This window comes from Mastomys coucha, unplaced genomic scaffold (genome assembly GCF_008632895.1).
Source record: "Mastomys coucha isolate ucsf_1 unplaced genomic scaffold, UCSF_Mcou_1 pScaffold14, whole genome shotgun sequence".
In the NCBI taxonomy this organism is placed as follows: Eukaryota; Metazoa; Chordata; class Mammalia; order Rodentia; family Muridae; genus Mastomys; species Mastomys coucha.
The window spans coordinates 26,292,924-26,306,824 of record NW_022196896.1 but is presented as its reverse complement, the minus strand read 5'-3'; positions in this window follow the sequence as shown (position 1 = coordinate 26,306,824).

The window sequence follows — 13,901 nt, the reverse complement described above, 5'->3', positions numbered from 1 at the left end:
AGAGTTTTCCTTCTACTTTTTAAGCGGGTTTTGTTTGAAGACCATAGGTTTCCCCCAGTCCCAGCTGAGAGGCACTCCTTCTGAGAGAACAAATTTGCTTCAAATATACTGTGGGAAAACATTACTTAAGTGATAGGCAAGGTCAGAAGTGGGTTAGACATGTACATTTTATGACTCCTAACATAAGCAAACTTTCCCTTACCCATGACTGGGGTGATTTCCATATGGCTCACACTGGATAGTTCTGCTGCAGAAGCCATCTCTCCTCTTAGGTTTCAATCACACAACTGCATCCGCTCTTTTAAAAAGCCATACCTCCAGACCTCCCAAAGAGGTATCTATTACCAGGAGTTCTAAGAAAATGTTCTTTTAATTAGATACATTTATCTTTAATCCCTGTTTTGACAGAAACGCTAACATAAACATACATTACCAATACCTAAAACCCGGCTCATAGTGTGGTTAATTTTTATACTTGACAGAACCACTTGGAAAAAAATCACTTTGACCTTTTTCCATCTTTGTGTAATCTCATGATGACCAAGTGTCAGAGCCTAACACTGAAACAGTGGCATTTGCACCTAAATAACAATAATGATCCTTACACTGCTTCTTAATAGGGGCAATAAAAAAACTAGGAAGACCTCCAGGCCTCATGGTGAAGCAGCTGTAATATCAAGTTAAATAATTTCTGCAAGAACTACAGTAATTATAAAACTCATTAAAGTTTACCTACACTTCATTCCTTGAGAGTTCTCATCAAGGACTTAAAAAACAGATGTTTCAAGATCAAGCCTTATAGATATATTCTGTGACGCATGTTCATAGTCATGGGAACAACAGAAATAAAATGATCTTTACCATCTAGTCCTTCTTAAAACTGCACTTAAAGATTCCCAACAAAATACGCGAAATTCAGATGAACACGTAGATACAAGATCAAAAGCCAGCCTCCCTCTATTCTGTGCTAAAGATCAATTACTGATTTTCTTTGCCTGTCTTTAATGAATGCGTTTGCTTCCTATGGAAATGTCCAGAGAGGGCTTGCATAATTTGCAAGCTTTATCTTCTAGCTCTAGCCTTTCCTTCTCAGTCTTAACTCTCCTTGAATCTCCACATTATACCTAGCACTTTCCATTTTTCTATTCCTTAGCATTGAGAATCAACTCTCAATGTCTGAGTAGTCTTTTAATGCACTCAGAGAAAGATTGCTGATCTTGTGACTGGAGCTGAGCTTTAGTGATGGCCACTCTGGAGATAGAGTCTGAGAAAGAAGCATCCTGTAGGTACAGCTCACACTTTCCTCTACCCACCAACTTAAGAGCTATTTTGCTAAATTGCATGCATGCCTTTCTGAAGTATCATATATGTTGAGACAGGAGTTAGGTTATTAGAAATGTGAACATAAAATAATTCAGATAAATTCCTGTTAACGACAGCTTCTGGAGGAGGAAAATTAACCATAGGCAATTGGTTGAAAAGGGGTAATAACCAAGAGGAAATGGATGCTCATGATGACTTTTTTAAGTGGCAGATATGAGTAGATATGAGGACCACTCAGTGGTTGAGACTATTCTCAATGCTAAGGAATAAGAAAATAGAAAGTTCCAGGTATAATGTGGGGGTCTAAGAAGACATAAGACTGATAAGGAAAGGTCAGGCCTAGAAAATAAAACTTTCAATTAAAGCAATATGACATTTTCTTTGTATCTAGAATTGACCATGTAGATTTAGAATTTGTTCCTTATAAATTTTCAAGCAAGGATGGAATATTCTGGAATGGACTGGACATACAAACCATGTAAAAATTTATCACATAGGTTTACTTTTAGGAAGTTCCAGAAACAACCAGGTAAAATCCAATGTGTATTTTTGCCGTCTTTGCCAAATAGCAGATGCTGTGATAATGTGCACTCATGCTTGTTTGGGTCTTTCATTTTGTCCATTTTTTTTTTTTTTGGTTTTCCGAGGCAGGGTTTCTCTGTGTAGTCCTGGCTGTCCTGGAACTCACTCTGTAGACCAGGCTGGCCTCGAACTCAGAAATCCACCTGCCTCTGCCTCCCAAGTGCTGGGATTAAAGGCGTGCACCACCACAGCCCGGCTTTCATTTTGTCCCTTTAATCTACATGTCCATCTTTGGACAAGTACCATTTTGATTGCTATAACTCTGTAATAGAGCTTGCCAGCTGGTATGGTAATGTTTCTAGCATTGTTCTTTCTGCACAGGATTACTTTGGCTTTCCAGGGTCTTTTATGCTTCCATTTGAATTTTAGAACTTTATTTTTCTATTCCTGTGAAGAATGTCATGAGATTTTTTTATTGGGATTGTACTGAATCTGTAAATTGCTTTTGATATGATGCTTATTTTTATAATATCAGTTCTACCAACTCATGACATGCTATGAGGATTGAAGAACCATTGTACTGTGGATCTCCAGATGATAGGTTTAGGAACAATGAGACAATAAGGATGAAGAGGAGAAGACAGAAAAGGAAGAGGAGGAGGGAAATAACAAACAGTCAGAACAACAAAGATTGGGCTTACAGAGCCCGTACACTGCAATGCAATGGAGTGTTGCTGCTAAGCGTCCACAAGCTGAGGCAGGGAAGCATAATATTCAAACCCAAGAGACAACGGTGAGACGCGCTTCCTACCTGGCTTAGCCCACAAATGTAGTCCTGGTGATTCCAAGCTCTGCTTCTCGCCTTTATCCAAAACTGCTCTCCAGGTTTCTTGGTGTTCTAGGAACATATTGTTCCTCCTTAGATCAGTCACTAAGAATTTCTATTGCCGAGAGTCAAGAATTCCTATTTAGTATGCCATTGCTATATATTCAAAAACAAAATTAACTGAATATAGGATATGGTAATTATTTTAACATTGACATTAATGTGGTTGTGCTTTTTCTTAGGCATATAATCTCTTTTGCTGAAAGTTTTTCATTGTGCTCTTAGCATTTCTTTGGACATCATAGGAAAGATGTTATCTACAATATTACAAAAGGAGAAAGAAAACCTCAATATATTTCATTAAGTTACCCATGTAATCAGCTAATATCCAAATCAAATATTTAAATATTTATCTAATGACAAGATGCCCTATGAATATCTCCTCCACTAAAATCCCTGTATTATACTAATTAAAATCACAACTGATATAATATGATTCCAAATATTTTTGGCACATATGAACATTATAATTCCATTTCAAAGGTTAATTACAATTGTTTGGTTTGCTTTTGTATTTATAAGTCACAAGCTTTTACAGTAGAATAACCCCAGTAGCAAAAGAATGGTAAATCAGCAGGGCAGTGGTGGCGCATGCCTTTAATCCCAGCACTTGAGAAGCAGAGACAGGCAGATTTCTGAGTTCAAGGCTTCCTGGTCTACAAGGTAAGTTCCAGGACAGCCAGGGCTACACAGAGAAACCCTGTCTCGAAAAAAAAAAAAAAAAAAAAAAAAAAAAAAAAAAAAAAAAAAAAGATAAATCAGAGGGAAGGGGAGAAGGGAGAGAAGGGAGAGGGGAAAAGGATGAAGAAAAAGGGAGAGAGAGACCTTATTGGCTGATTTCCACTGTTTTATATGAAGAAAGACAAGTTTATGGGGGTAATATCTACATGTAAAATCTAGTGGCTCTGTTGTCTACTTTCCCCTTAACCCTCAAACAAGCCATAGTAAAGTCTTTCCGTGTGTAGTCCCTTAAAAATGGGACATTAGGCCAGAATGGCTTTGAGGTTCTGAAACAGAATTCTGTGCACAGAGGTGTCAAGTTACTATTTCTTCTGTTGTGAGAGTCAGGCAACTGAAAGGGAGAAGGGTTTTTAAACTTCAAGAGGTTGGTTTTGGCAACACAGCCAAAAACCTGAGGGACCCAGAACACATCATTTACACCATGAAGTAGGGATGAATGCCAGGTGATGTAATGCCATCCACCCACCCAAAAGGAGAAGAGGGTTCTGTCATCTTGGAACAGAAAGAAGTACCCACTACCTCGCTGCTATTACCTGGCTGAACCCCAAAGACCTTGATAACAGAAGACACTGGGGACCAGAGGAAAGGCTCAGCAGAGCAGATAACTTCGAGGTTGCCTCCCAGAGCATAAGCTGGAAGGCTACAAGCCAGTGAAGAGAAGTTCTCAGAATCCCAGCTGGACCGAACCCTAACCCCTACTAGCTAGAAAGTAAGTGTTACTAAACAAGCTAGTGACTTTGTGAAGCTGGCAAGATCAAGTCTTCTACCACCAAGCCATAACAGTTCTTAAGGCAGTAAGTAAGCAGAGGTTAAGGAACATTTCAGGGAAGACAGGCTGCATGGAGCTCTACACATGCCCATGTTCTATAGAGGAAACTTCCAGACCTAGCTTCTTACATCCTACTGCAGGCACACTTGGGTATTTGGAACAGCTGGTCAACCAAAAGAGACCAGGTCGGTCTCCTGATGGGTATGAGTGCAGAGAGCTAGGACCAAACACAGCAACAGGAGTTAGCAATGCCCGGGCTTGAGGGGATGAAATATAGCTAGGCATAAACCAAAAGAGACCAAAGAAGGATACACATCAGACTCCTCATACCACTCCTATGTGTTGTGTGTGATAGACTCCCCTTAGAGAAAAAAGACAAGGGGAAATATAAAGAGAGTGTGAGCTTGAATGATTAATTTTTATTACAGTCTAATAAAAGACAAAGACTATAAGTTAATGAAAATCCTAGAACTAAAAGAATTGCCTACTACCAAACCAAGATGGGCTCTTTATTCTAGCAAATCTAAGATGAATCTGTTTTTAAGTCAAAAAGCTACCTTTTTTTCGCTGTATACCCAAACTTGTGACTATAAAAGCCACACTTTGTTCATTAGTTTTAAGGAAATGTGGAATTCCATCAGTACAGTAAACCTCCTTAATAGGATATTGTTTTCCATTCAGATTTCTCTGAAGTTCCACTGAGTCAAGAACTTGACAGAAGATGTATGTTCATGACAGGTGGAGAAGCTTTGAAACAAGTGGACATTAGTTCTACCAGTTGCTAGGAAGTCTGGGAAGGCCACATTGGTGACCTACACTGTGTGTGAGGGCAGCAGCAGTGAACTGACAGGCAGCTTATTCCACCTGGAATAGCTTTGTAAGACATGGGGAGGGAGAGGAAGCAATAGTGAATAAAATGCGTGAGTGTTGGGGACAGCTGGAGCTGCAAGAAGTTGCAATACACTAAGGTATTTATATACAATAAAAAAGGGAAAATGGGAAAATTAAGAAACAGATTCTTTGTAATCACTGGAGATTCTTCAAAGACCAGGAAGTAAGAGATACCCTCCCCGCTCCATTAAATAGATCAAGGAAATGAAACCAACTGAGAAAGCAATCAACACTGCATGGAATGGAGCTTTCAGGAAACAGTGTAAAAACAAGTCTGAACATATGGATGCTGCTCAAATTTGTAAGAAAAATTAAGACCTTTAAAAGTCAAAGGGGTCACCTTCTCATCACTCCCCTAGAGTGACTGAGTGACTGATTGAAAGTTGACCCCATGCTCTCCAGAAAATAAACCTCTTGCTTTGCATTGATCTGCATCTAGTCTCTGTATCTCACTGGGGGCGGCGTCTTGAAGTAAATACCACTGACTGAGAGATGGGATTTGACTGGGAGCTCATCCCGGGATTTGAGGAGACCCCCCAGTGATCACCAACTAGGCTGATCAGAGGGAAAAAGATAGAGCTTAGCAATAGCAACAGGCACCGAAGTAAGAGTTTGTGTCTCTCTCTTCTGCTTTCACTTGGCTTGTGGCTAGCAGTGTTAGCCAGAAAGCCTCTGGTCTGCTGCAGTCAATTGTGGTGGGCAGACCGTGGGGAGTCCAGAGGACACTTCAGGCCCCCCATAGGAAGTCAGGAGGACTCTGCTCCTTTTGGAAACAGCAAGACACAGTATTGGCAGGAGCCAGCCAAGTCTTGCTATAACCTGGTTTCTGTGCAGGAGTGAACTGTATGTGTTGATCGTCTTTCTCTGTGTTCTTAAACTTGGACTGTCTGCACCCGTGGCAGGGGCAAACTGTCTGTGTGTTGATTGTCTTTCTTTGTGTTTGTTGGTGTTAGTTATCCTATTCTGTGTTCTTGGACTTGGACTGATGACATTTTTGGACATGGGACAGACTGAATCTTCCCCGTTAAACATCCTAGTTAACGGAGAAGATTAGGGAAAGAAGAGAAACTTGTCAGTAGTAGTAAAGAAGGGTAAGTTAGTGACTCTGCTCCTCCAAATGGCCCACCTTTGGAGTAGGGTGTCCACTTGTAGGTACCTTTGACTAACAAGTGATCAAAGCAGTAGAGGAAAGAATCTTTAGGCCAGAATCCCTCGGGCACTCAGACCAAGTGCCCTATATAGTTACCTGGAAAGATCTAGTGGAGGACCTGCCCCCTCTTGGATAAAAGCCTTTTTGTCTCTGAGACTCTGGCAGGTCCTGGCCATGAAGGATAAGAACCTGGTAGGGACCAACAACTCTGTAAAGAACATCCTCCAGGATCCTTCCACAGTGGATCTGTTACTGATGGATCCTCTACCCATTACTCCCTTGAAACTGTCCTGCAGTTTCATGAACCGGGTTCTGCCTCGACCGAAGAGAGAAAGGAGACCTGAAACACAGAGTTTGAGAACAAAAGGACATGAAGCCAAGTTGAGGGTTTCCAATCAAGGCTCGTCTTTACTTTGGGGATTCAGCATTTATATACAAGAGAGCAAACTGAATCTCTAGGTTACAATGACATTTGAATAACATAGGCAATTCAGGAAGAGTCAGGAAGAGTCCGAGCAAAGTCCAGGAGGAAGTCAAAGGGAAACCGGCTGCAGGGCTGAAGGTGGAGACTCAGGGCATCCCGCAGGTCTCAGCTCCTGGGAGTGGTTGGAGGCACAGTCCACAGCGGGGGAGAAGGTCAACAACAGATGTCTTCAGGCTGTATAGTGCCAGCCAGCAGGCGTAGTTGAGCCTTTGTTTCAGGCACAGCAGGCGTGAGTTGAGTCTCCTGTGGCAGGCTCAGATGTTTTGCAGCTGAGGCACCCAACACTCCCTTACCATGGACCCGGTTCTCACAGCCCCTACTCAAAGATCTCCCTAGAGCCCTCGTCCAGGGTCCTGTTACCTTCAGCCCCCTTCCTCTGGCCCCAGCAATGGGGGAATATGAAGAGGGACCTCAGAACTGGGACCTGCCATGAGGACCTGGAGCAAAAGGGTCCCTTCACCCGATACAACAGTAGCCCTCCACCTCTGAGCCTACAGGCCCATAGATAAGGATGGCAATCAGGCCATGTAATATTGGCCCCTCTCTCTGGCCAACTTATGCAATTGGGAAGCTCAACACCCCACCCTTTTCAGATAACATCAAGGAGCTGATTAATCTCTTTGAGACTGTTTTATTTACTCATCAGCCCACCTGGGATGATATCCAACAACTCATGAGAGTATTCTTCACAACAAAGAGTGAGAGAGGATAATTCGGGAAGCCAGAAAGAATGTCCCCTCACACACAGGGTAACCATTGCTTGACCAGGCTGTCATTGACAGCTTGTTTCCCCTGACTAGACCTGACTGGGACTTTAATACAGCAGAAGGTAAGGGACACATAAAGGTCTACCACCAAGCTCTATTAGCAAGTCTCAATGATGACCCACAAATTTGACCAAGGTATGTGAGGTTAGAGAGAGACCAGATGAATCACCTGTTGCTTTTCTACTATTGAATGCAACTCATGGAGGCATTCAATCAGCATACATCCTATGACCCCAGCAGGGAGGAACACAAAACTACTGTGACTATGGCTTTTATAGACCAGGGTAATAGAGATATCAGGAAAAAGCTTCAGAGGCTAGAGGGACTACAGGAAAAGTTGCTGAGGGATTTAGTGTAAGTTGCCGAAAAAGTCTACCATAACAGGGAGACAGAGGAGGAGAAGGAGTAAAGAAAGCAATAAGAGGACTTAAGGGAGATGAAAAAAAGGAAAGCAACAGGAAATGAATTTACAGAGAATCTTGGCTACAGTAGTTAGGGAAAGCAAAGAAGAGAGACTCCAATCAAAGAGAGACAGAAAACCCCTTGAAAAAGACCAGTGCACATATTGCCAGAAGAGAGGACCCTGAGCCCAAGAGTGCCCCAACAAATGGAAGTTAGGATGGGGAAATCCTAGGCCTTTGGAAAAACACCCTAAAACGAAGGTGTTAGCCCTGGGTAAAGACAGTGATTAGGGGAGATGGAGTTCAGACCTCCTCCCCAAATTCAGTGTAACTCTGAGAGTGGAAGGGAAACCTACTCAATTCTTGGTGGACACAGGAACTCAATACTTGGTCCTCCTCCAAGCCAATGTCCTGTTTCAAATAAAAAAATCTTGGGTCCAAGGAGCCACTGGCAGCAAAATGTATTCATGGATTACCTGAAGAACAGTGGACCTAGGATATGCCAGGTATCCCATTCATGTATGCTCATCCCAGACTGTCCCTACCTCCTGTTGGGGAGAGACTTACTCTCCAAGATAGGGGTCCAAACACACTTCCTGCCCAACAGGAAGTAACTAACTGGCCCCAAAGGAGAGCTCATGGGTGGAGGAAAGACCTCTCCGACTGACCCCTGCCAGGAGTTGAGGTTACCTGGTTTACAAGATGGGAGTAGTTTTCTCCATGAAGGTCAAAGATGAGTGGGTGTTGCCATGGTGGATGGCACAAATGTCATCTGGGCTGAACCTCCACCCTGGCACAGAAAGTGAAGCTAATTGCCCTGACCAAAGCCTTGGAACTTGAGGGGCGGCAAGAAAAGTAACATATACATGAATAGCAGGTATGCCTTTGCCACAGCCTACATCCACAGGGCATCAGAAGGAAAAGAAATAAAAATCAAGCAGGAAATCTTGGATCTCTTGGATGCCCTGATGAAGCTGGCAACTGTACTTTTCATTGCCCAGGACATCAGAAGGGAAGAGACTCAGTGGACCAGGCAGATCAAGTGGCTCAAGAAGTGGCTATGCAGGAACCTATCCTGGTTATGGGCATACAAGAGACACCTGCTGGGAAATGGGCCTAGACTAAGGGATCACCTCACTTGGAATATACTAAAGAAGAAAGGACTGAGATGGCTAGCCACCCTACCAACTATTACCTAGAGAAGGAAGGACAGTGAAGCATACAAGAAGGGAGAACTATACTCCCCAGAAAGCAAGCAAAAAAACTTACTTGGTCAAAATCATAAGTGGACTCATTTAAGGGATAAGCTCAACCATGCAGTCAAGGGATCTAAGGTCTATATAATGGACCTCAGGGTTTTAGCCAGACATACAGTAGAACAGTGTAAGGAATGCCAGCAAGCAAATGCTAATGTGGCCAAGAGTAAAGAGGGCAAAAGACTTAGGGCAGAATGGCCTGGAGTATATTGGGAGGTCGATTTTACAGAAGTTAAGCCTGTAAAACATGGTTACAAACACCTTCTAGTGCTTTTAGATACTTTCTCTGGATGGGTTAAGGCTTTCCCCACCAAGCAGGAAACAGCTACCATGGTAACCAAGAAGATCTTAGAGGGAGTTTTCCCAAGTTTCAGAGTGTCCAAGGTAACTGGATTGAACAATAGTCCTGCTTTTGTCTCTAAAGAAAGTCAGGGATTGGCAGAAATATTGGAGACTAATTGAAAGCTCCATTATGCATAGCATACCCAGAGATCAGGGCAGGTAGAAAGAATGAATATAACCCAAAAAGAGACTCTAACTAAATTGTCCTTGGAGACTGGCACTGACTGGGTGGTACTCCTACTCCTGGCCCTGTTCCGAGCCCACAACTCCCCCTACCATTTTAACCTGACCCCCTTTGAGATCCTGTATGGGACCCCACACTTGCTTGACCCTGGCTCTTGACCTCCAAACCCCAGAGTGACTTTTCAGGCTGACAAGGAACTTACGACAAGTTTACAAGCTTTCCAGATCAGCCACCAGGAATTGTGGCCTAAACTTAGCGCCCTGTATAACACAGGTACCACAGAGGTTTCACACGAGTATCAAGTTGGAGATTGGGTATATGCTAAGAGTCATCATGCTGAAAACTCAGAAGCAAAGTGGAGAGGGCTGTTCCTGGTGGTGTTGACCACCCTGACCCACCTGTTAAAGTGGATGAAGTAACTGCCTGGGTTCACATAACTCATGTCAGATTAGCACCTGCACCTGAGGCCAACTGGATAGGAGCCAGACACCCGAGAACCCACTTCTGCAAGGTCAGAGAAGCCATGAGATGGCTATGGTGTATCTTTCAGGGCTGAGCCTCAGCAATCCCCAAAACCCTAGCAAAGTGACTTGGCAAGTATTCTCAGCCACTGGGGATATAGTTTGGTCCACTACAGAGGAGCACCCCCCTTATATCTGGTGACTGGACGTTGTCTTTGATCTCTGTAATTTAATAGTGGGACTTGATTCCTGGGATATCCCTACCCTAGAGACACAGGGGGAGAGATTACCCAAATGTGAGGGATGAGTGACTTGTGAATCCAAACTGTATCCCAGAAACAGCCTTGGAGGGTGGGGCTTAGGGTGCAGATACCTGAAGTTGAAGAGTATCCTGTGAGAAACCCCCATATATGTGTGTCCCCAGGATGGGAGAAGCCAGAAGCAGGCCCATCAGTGTTGGGGGGGGGTCAACCACTTTTTCTGTGTTACCTCAGGGTGTGAAACATTGGGAAGCACATACTGGAAACCATTCTGGGTGTAGTTAAAGATTCAATGGCCAAGGTGAGAGAAGGGCTAGCCAAGCAGAAGAGAGAAAGAGAACAGAGTCTGGGTTGGTTCAAGTCTTGGTTTAACCCCTCCCCTTGATTAACAACCCTCATATCTACCTTGTTAGGACCCCTAATTGTTCTCCTGCTGTTGTTGACCTTTGGACCCTGCATATTGAACAAGGTTATAGCTAGCCTTCATAAAAGAGAGAATAGGAGCAGTACAGCTAATGGTCTTGCACCAACAATGAGACTCTGAGGACAGGACCTGAAGAATATGAGTTAGTTACCCAAGAGCATAGCACCAGGATTGGAGCTTGTACAAGAAAAAGGGGGAATGAGGGACCCTATGGGCTTTTCCCATTCCCACACCATCCTTACAACTTCCCCCTCCCACCTGAGGTCAAGGCTAGGCTAAGTACCATTCTCCACCTACAGAAACATTCTTGAGTAAAAAATTCTCAGAATGTACTGACTGATAGTCACCTGACCTTCTGAAAAGTTCCAGGTAAAGTTCAAATGTATGTCATGCTTGCTAGCCAATAGATTTAAAGGTCAATGTGCTTAGCCAATAAGTTTGAACTGAAACCTTGCTGATGTAGCCTGTGCCCCTAAAAAGTATAAGAACTTCACGGAATAGCCATTCAGGGTTGCCTTCTTGTCACTCATCTTGAGGGACTGATTGAGGGTTGACCCTAATGTACCAGAAAATAAACTTCTTGCTTTTGTATTGAAAAAAAATCAAATGGAAGTAAAAGACAAAACAAATAGGAAAATGAGAAAAGCAAAACATCTCACAAGAGAACTTTTACTAAATATTTTATATGTTAAATTGTTCTTGTAAAGTTGTCTGAGAGAATCCTATTCTTAGTGTTGCAGAAAGATTTTAAGAAATGATTATTGGTGGCACCAGGGTAGCATGGGTGCAGAAGAGTGGGCCCACCCATTGCCAGCTGCCACTGGGGCTCTCCACAGTTCATGGGTTCTAGAAGGGTACAGGTAGAGAAAGATTCACTTTCCCTTGCAAGGGTGGCCAATAGAAGTTTGACTACGCTCCACTGAGTATATCAACAATACAAAATTGACTTGGTTTTTCTTGGGGTGGGGTTGAACAAGTAGAAGCAGACATAGGATGCCTATGTGATACTATACACAAAACTAACTCCAAACTGATTTTAAAAATTTAAGTATAAAATGAGAATCTATAAAGGATAATGAGAGAATAATAGAGGATAATATAATCATGAATATGGCGTGTATGTCCATGTGCTTGATAAATCGAGCAGCCTTTTCATTGTAGGTACAATCAAAACACATTTCCAATGGTCCACATACTTGGCACCTGGCTTCGACTGTAGAAATGACTGGTAAGAAGGACTTGCAGGCCAGACTTATGCTTTCCTCTTGACCCTCCTCTTGCTTCATTTCATCTTTCAGTCATCTGCAGATCACACACAAGGGACGATCACAAGATCCTGGGAACTGAGAGATCCTGTGGCTGTGAAAAGCCCAAGATTCCAAATGATGATACAGAAAACACTTGTACTGTGAAGAGTCATACAGATTAAGCCAATGGCCCAAGAAAGTATATGAGCATGATTAAACATATAAAAGCCATGAGGCCTCTTTAGTAATCAGTTATACAAGTCAAAGCCATACTTAACCTTTACAAGATAGGCAAAAAGCAAAAGTCTAACAGCACCAAACACTGACAAAATAAAATGGGTATTTTCATATTGTCAGAGGAAATATTTTATAAAGTTTGTCATGAGCCGCAAAAGTTGAAGCTATAAATAATACACAGATTCAATACAGTTATGGGTAACTGTATCCAATAAGAAAGATGTACACTGTACCTACATATATGCCTCCAAACTATACACTTGGTGGTAACTCAGATTTATTGAACTAATATAGAATAAATTGTTGCAGGAATTAAAAATGAAACCACCCTGCAAACTCCCTTTCCCGCCATGCCACGTTCTTGTGCCAGTACCCTCCAGCCTCAACATTAAGTTCCCGCCTGTTCTTGTTATTCTCTCCAAGCTATTTGCAACATCTCACTCACATGCAACTCTTTACACACCCCACAATCATTCATCTAGATAGCGCCTAGGACCCGGTAGGTAAAGAATGACTCTTAAGGCTTAATTATCTAATCAGGTTTATGTAATAATAAGATCATAATTACAAGATGCCAGTACAATAATTTCAGAACAAAATAATAAAGACAATATCCTAACCCAATTATTCTACTTTGTAAGAACCTTTGTTTGGTTGTATAACCACTCAGGGTCTGACTTTTTATCATCCTCTGATTCTTTCTCCTCCTCCAAATCTAGCCCCACCTCTCTGTTCCTGTCCAATCACAAGCCTGTCACTGCCCTAATGTGATTGGACAGAGAAAATGCTGCAACAATAAATAAATACAATTTGGAAATTATCTGCAACTATACCCAAAATCTATTATGCCCCTAGGCATAATAGTGAATAAAAAACAAGCCATACAAAGTATATATTTTGGTTGTACATATAAATTTTAAGGATAAATAATTTTAAACTATATAATTTAAGTATGCATAAGCAACAAGAAATCAAATGACCTTTTCTTTTCATAATCTGGATAATGGTTACTTTAAGAAGTAGCTTGTGGGCACATAAGATGTTTATTCAATAATGAGTTGTTAAACTTTAACTGCATATTTTGTTTACCTTTTTGTTTATACATATATAATTTATATGTATAATTTGCCAAACAATGGGGAAATAGTTAATAATAATCTAGGGCTAGTAAAATAGGTAAAGGTACTTGCCACAAAGCCTGATGTCCTAAGTGCCATTCCTGAGACCCACATGGCCAAAGAAGAGAGGTGACGCCTACCAAGTTGTCCTCTGACTGCCATGTGTACCCTGGCACATGCATGAATGCACACACATGAAAATAAATAAATAAGACCAAAATGTAAATGACAACTTATTTTAAAACAAGGAATTTAGTGTGTAAACACATTAAGAAAGTTAAATAGAAATCATCATAATGTAAACATAAATTCAACATTGGAAATAAAGAACTTTTATTGAAGAAGAAGGAAAAAGTCATAGTGTATTCAATATCATTTCAAAAAGAAAAAGATTTAATCAACAATAAGTTGACAGCTAACTGATCGACTTGGTCATAT